A 7,033-nucleotide genomic window follows, 5' to 3' on the forward strand; every position below is an offset into this window, starting at 1 on the left:
GAGCAGTAAAGGGCAGATAACATGCAGAGCTGATTATCTCTAGCTTCTTAGTCTGAGTAAAAATAAAATCTTCTCGTCATATAGGAACCAAGTCTATGGCTGGAAATTTCTACAACAGAGGCATTTAGTTATTTCTAGAAAACTATATAGAGCCAATGAAGGAACCAGATGTCACAGTAACACTGGTCACTGTCCATGGTTCTGAATACTCTACTTGTTGGGCTGGCGCTGAACAAATAGGATAACCGGCCAATGTGTCCGTGTGCCTCCACTGATTGGCCCCCTGACATATAATTATTTTTAAGACTGAAGGGGAGAAAGATCATACAGAAAATTAGTTAACAGTAATTAGCAATCACATATAGTTCTCATTTATAATGATGTACATTTAAAAAAATAATATATATATATTATATTTTATGTTCACCCCTGGGTGATAAGTTTGACAGTCATTTCTTTTACCGTTTGGTCTCTCGGTTGAACATAATGGTGGCGCGAGCAGCTCCACTTGGTTTTTTAAAAATATTCAGCCATGAACTTCTGGTGAACTCAGGTGAATCCTTTCCTTCAGTAGTAAACCTTGGTAGTTTCAGCCGTTTACACATTGTCTCACTAAAAGGTTGATAATATATTTGTCCTTTTACATAGTGATAAAATATACGCTAATAAAAGTGAATATTCATAGATTCAGGACTAACATAAAGTAGCTAACAGAAACTCAGACTAACAAAAGGTGCAAATACATACTCAGTTGGTTCCATTGTGTTGATTACATTATAATGTTTACATTGTAATGATTATATCATGGATATTTGGCATACTTTTTATAAAATCATAATTCTTATATTCTACGTTATATAGTGCTAAATAATATTCCATGGATGGATGGACTTTATTAATCCCCGTGGGGAAATTGTGTTTTTTATGTCTCCCTCAACTTACTCTTTGTGGAGTAAGTTGTCCGCGAAGTGCAGCTACCTGTTGGGGCGCCCAGGGAGCTGGGGGTTAAGGGCCTTGCTCAAGGACCCACAGACGTGCTGAGGCTGGGTTAGTTTCAACTGGTGACCTTCTCATTACAGGCACAAGGACTGACCCCTGCCCCCCAACTGTGTATGAGTAGCATTTATGCTGCTTCTTGAGTGTGAGCTTCCATTGACTGGCACCCAGACATATAATGACTTTTAACAATGAGGGGGGAAAAGACCAGACAGGAAATTAGGTAACAGTAATTAGTAATCACATAGAGTTCTTATTGGGGGTGCCATGGTGGTGCAGTGGTTAGCCTCACACCTCAGGGACCCGGGTTCGAGTGAATGGTGTGTGAGTGTGCCCTGCGATGGGCTGGCCCTCCATCCTGGGTTGTTCCCTGCCTCGTGCCCATTGATTCGGGGATAGGCTCCAGACCCCCCGCGACCCAGTAGGATAAGCGGTTTGGAAAATGGATGGATGGATGGATTATTTTAAGAACAACAAACTCTACGTCATTGCAGGGTTTTATATAATGGGTGCCGGCATTTGGACACTATATAGACATTATTTTCGCCCACCATTCAATAAGCAGATAAGTAACTTGCCTAAAAAATTTAGGAGATTTTTTTATTGTGATGCCCAAAAGTTAGTAATCTGTATAAAATCAGTGTAACTTTATGTTTTTTAAATTCAGTTAGCAGAGCCCCACATGCAGCTGTTTCGGTAAATAATGGAAGCAGTAAGTACTGTAGTCGCTGTGAAGAAAGGGCAAGCTTAGCATCTACAACATCTTTTAAAAGAGGACATATTGTGGTTAAACTAGGTAACAAGACGGTGGAGTGACTTTGTTGATTAAAGTCTGACGTGTTTATTTGGTATAGTTTTCACTTTTAGCTCAATTCATTTTTTCGTTAGTTTCCATCATCCTTTCACTTATGTATTACGGTAATATAACTGGTCCCAAACAAGCCCAATGCATGCATACACACACACACATACACATACACAGACACACGCACACATACATACACACACACACACACACACTGATACTGTAAATTAATGTAGAATAAGCCCAGATTTTAACCTACATGTTTTCCTCAAACATTTATTCAGTGGAGATTGTAATGTAGCAAGCAGACAATTTCATGGCTTTAATAATGAGTGTATTTAGGAACTATAATGGCAAAACATAACACAAAGCTCTCTGTATTAATGGTATTTTAATAACCATTAATAGACAACACATACGGTGGAGTTTTGCCTATTCTGGTGGTCCATCATCCAGAATAGTGCCTGTATGTTTTCCCTTGTTATAGCACCAGTGCTGTGTGGTTTGCCATCGAAACTTTACACAGTGTACAACCATCTTTTTGTTAAAATAATTAAAAATAACTTGAAATTAAAAATTAAATTATTTTAATACATAAACTGATATGTTGATTTAAAATATTGATGCTGACAGATTTTCAGTGGCAGCCCTAGTTGACATCATTATTTATTTCATCCTATTCCGTACCCAATAGCATCTACATGTCATACTGCTGACACTTTTAAGTGAATATATTTTATGTGTGTGTATTTATGTCATGTGTCAGGATTTGCGCTGGTAATGCGGGTGAGCGCGCGGGCAGAGCAGCGGGCAAGGAGCAGGCAAGCAGGCAAAGTACGGGGAAAACGGGGATTTATTCAAGGGAAAGAGCAGGGCAGGACGGAACGCTGGTACTGACATTAACAAACATCAATGACGGACAAGAAACTAAGGCAATACATGGACTAAATAGACAAGACAGAGCAAAACAACAGGGTGCAGCTGGGTACGATCGGGGAAGCACACGTGGATAATCAGGGGGGCGTGGCACACACGAGGGTCGTACGAGCCGGGCGTGACATCATGTTTATGTACATTTTCATTTCTGCTACCTGATACTTGTATGTATTATCAATTAAGGCATCAGTCTTGGATTAAACACAAGTACAGATTTCATTGTATTTTGGTACATCCTGCACTTAATGACAATAAATCTTGAACCAGTTAGAATGACCTTTATTCAGCTGTTTTAGGTGAACCCCATGATGTCCTGTAATAAAGCTGTTCAAAATTAAGGTTGTGATGAGATATTCCTCTTGTTTCTCCTTTTTATGCATAAAAACATTCATGAAGGAATCTGAATATCTGCTTGATTACTTTTGCCATTGTTAATTTTTACAGTCTTCATGACTACATCAGCAACATCGTTTAATTTCACTGTTTGTACATAGGAGCTGCACAGTGGTTAGGCCTGTTGCCTGACACATCTGGGAGGAAGGTTCAAGTCACGTCTGTGGATCTTGCATGTTCTCCAGGTGTCATGGGGTTTCTTCTGTTTTGCCCGACAGTCTAAAAATATGCCAAGATTAATTGGAGTTGCCAAATTGCCCATGTCTGAGTGGTGTGTGTGCCCTGTAACAGGTTGGCACCTGGTCCTGGGTTATTCCCTGCTTTGTGCCCATATCATCCTGCATAGGCTCCAGACCCCCTGTGACCCTGCACAGGAAGTTCACCATCCCTGGCCAGTTCTGTGGAAGTTAACAACACTTTAGTCAAACAACAGACTAACCAAGTCTCAAGCTTCAAAAAGGGAGCTGCTCATTACCTGAAGAGAAGAGGAACATAAGAAGTAGACTATAGCTCAGCTTTCCTTGCTCATGATGGGAGGACACTGAGACGAGGTGAGGGAACTAAATAGAAGGTCAGTTGGCTCCTGCTGACACCCAACAGTGTGACACAAAACGAGTGGCATTGCAGACCTCACTGCTAAATATGGAAAGAGGAGAAATATTTATGTAAATAAAATGTAGAGCATCTATAATAAAAGCACAGCTATTAGGTGCTAATGATCCAGTTCACACCCAAGATGCCTAAGTTTGCTCAGGTCATTCCTGTGATGTAACATGGACCGGCAGGCGCAATGTACTCACTGTGTGCACTGTGGCGGAGAATCTCACCAGGTCCTTCAACATCAGCTCCATAGTATGTAAAGCACAGCAGCACCTCTACTTTCTACAGAAGCACAGAAAAGCCCATCTCCCATCCTCACATTCTATCAGTGAACTGTTGAAAGCACCCTGAGCAGCTGCATCACGGTCTGCTTTGGGAACTGTGTCGCCTCAGATCGCAAGTCCCTACAACAGATAGTGATGACAGTTGAGAAGATCACTGGAGTATCTCTCACCTCCATCACGGATATTCACGCCACACACCGCATCCGCAAAGCCACCACCATTGTGGATGACCCCACCCACCCCTCACATTATCGTTTCACCCTCCTGCCTTCTGGAAATAGGTACCGGAGCATTCAGGCCTTCACAGCCAGACTCAAACAGCTTTATCCCCCATGCCGTCAGACTACTGAACTCTCAGGGACTAATCTGATACAACACACACATACACTCATTAACACACTTTATTATTTAACTACTATTTTTTATCTTATTGTAGCCATGTTTACAGTTACTTTTATTTATTTTTATTGCTACCTCATTGCACAACCAAACTGCACCTTATCAGTATTGGGTTTACTGTGCTGTTTGTGCTCGTTGGTGTCAGTTGTCCTCTCTTTTTGCACTGTCCAGCAATGTTTGCAGTTTTTGCTCATTATGCACCATACAGTATGTTGCTAGACTGTTATGTGTTAGTCTTGTGTTAATTTAAGTAGCACCTTGATCCAAGGAAAACGCTGTTTCTTTTGTAACTCTGTACTATACTCAACCGTGTAAAGTTAAAAATAACATTAAAGACCTACTTGACTTGACTTTTACTGGTAACAGGTGCTAAAGTGAAGTGATGCGGGGGACAGTGTGGGACTGCACTCTTCTGGCTGGGACCTTGAATAAATTAATGAATGTTACATTTATACAGCCCTTTCCTAAGATACACAAAGCGCTTTACAGAAGCACTGGGGAGCCACTTCAACCCAAACATGAGGCAGCAGGAGAGGGGGCCCAGGCAGAGAGAACAGCCAACAAGACGGGTGCTTCCACAGACAGGACGGGGGCCCCAGCAGACCAACGCTGACGACTCCTGGGACCAAGTCAACAGAGCAGCTGTTGTCATTGTGACTCACCCTCATACATCCATCCATCCATTGTCCAAACCGCTTATCCTACTGGGTCGCGGGGGGGTCCGGAGCCTATCCTGGAAGGATATGGGCACGAGGCAGGGAACAATCCAGGACGGGGGGGCCAGCCCATCGCAAGGCACATTCACACACACATGCACTCCTATGGCCAATTTAGCAAGAAAGAACATGCAAACTCCACACACATGTGACCCAGGCGGAGACTCGAACCGAAACGAGTCCCAGTGGTGGGAGGTAACAGTGCTAATCACTGCACCACCAAGCAGCCCCACCCTAATACATGATTTCAGATTTTTGATTTTAATCCCCTTTTCTTTTTTTGGCAACATATAAAGTGCTGTGAATGTCACTGTCAGATTGTCACATCATCCTCCAGTTGTCCCTTGTCACCCTGGATGCACATTGAGTGTTTGGTAAATATTTTATCTTGTAGTGTTCCTGATTTTTTCCTGTGTTTTAACTTGCAATTCTCAAATTTCATGACTGGCATCCGTGGGGACGATTAATTAAACCTGCTAACTCTGCACTTCAATTTCAAACTGTTGGTAACATGTTGTCATGCCCGGCCCGTCCGCTCCTCGTGTGTGCCACGCCCCCTGATTATCCACGTGTGCTTCCCTGATCGTCGCCAGCTTTGTCTGCTTACTCTGTGTATTTAAGTCCTGGTCTGACCTGTTTCCCTTGTCCGTCATTGATGTAAGTTGGCATCTGATGTTTCCCGTCCGAAGTCCTTTGATTAAACTCCCGTTTTGCCCCGTATTTGCCTGTCCGCTTGCTCCTTGCACGCCTTACCCGCACGATCACCTGCCTGCACCACCCCGATCGTGACACATGTGTACATATTTTTGTCTGATCTTTTCACCACCAGGTGGCGATATAGCAACTCCAGAGTTATTGATGGCTAGGATAAAAAAACACAGTAACACAGAGGTGTAGCTAAAAATTCTGGGCCCCTGACAGAATGTCACCTTGCGCCCCTCTGTCGAATTTTACATACTGGGAGAGAGATTTGTTGAGCCATCTTCCAATCTATTCCAATCCAGCTTCATTTGAAAAGCACTTTAAACAACCTTATGGACCAAAGTGCTGCACAAAGGAATAAATAATAACATTCACACACTTAAAAACGAAGTAAAAGAAATTTAATAAGAACCAAAACATTAAATGTGAGTAAAAGGCCATTAATAAAATTTAAAAAAATCAATTAATAAAGAAAAGGCGAAGATTAAAACAAAATTTACTATTAAAATTAACATCTCACAACGTGTCAAAGGTGAAGGAGAAGAGATGAGTTTTAAAAAGAGATTTAAAAACGGACAGAGAAGAGGCCTCTCTAATGTGAAAAGGCAAGTCATTCCACATTTTAGGATCTGCGACTGCAAAAGCTCGATCCCCTCTAAGCTCATGCTGAGTCTTAGGAACTGTCAGGAACAGCTGATCAGCTGACCTGAGAGAGCGGGTGGGGGTGTAAGGGTGAAGCAGCTCACAGAGGTCAGGTGGAGCAAGACCATTGAGGGTTTTAAAAGAAAATAACAGAATTTTAAAATGAATCCTAAAATGTACGGGCAGCCAGTGGAGTGAGGCTAAAATGGGGGAGACATGCTCATATTTCCATGTGCGGCAGCATTTTGAACCCTCTGGAGGTGAACAATAGTGGAGCCTCTAACTCCAACATAGAGGGCATTACAGTGGTCCAAACTAGTACCGACAAAAAAGTGGATTACTGTCTCAAAGTGCTGCCTAGAAAGAATTGGCTTTATTTTGGCCAACTGCCTCAATTGTAAAAAGTTTGACTTGACAACTGACCATATCTGAGTGTCAAACTTAAGGTTGGTGTCGACTTTAACCCCTAGGTGTTTGATATTTTTCCAAGGAACCTAAAATGGAGTGGAGGTCAGAGGAGTGGAGTTACCAAAAACCAACACTTCTGTCCATTACCTCCC

Source organism: Brienomyrus brachyistius, unplaced genomic scaffold, assembly GCF_023856365.1.
Source record: "Brienomyrus brachyistius isolate T26 unplaced genomic scaffold, BBRACH_0.4 scaffold41, whole genome shotgun sequence".
In the NCBI taxonomy this organism is placed as follows: Eukaryota; Metazoa; Chordata; class Actinopteri; order Osteoglossiformes; family Mormyridae; genus Brienomyrus; species Brienomyrus brachyistius.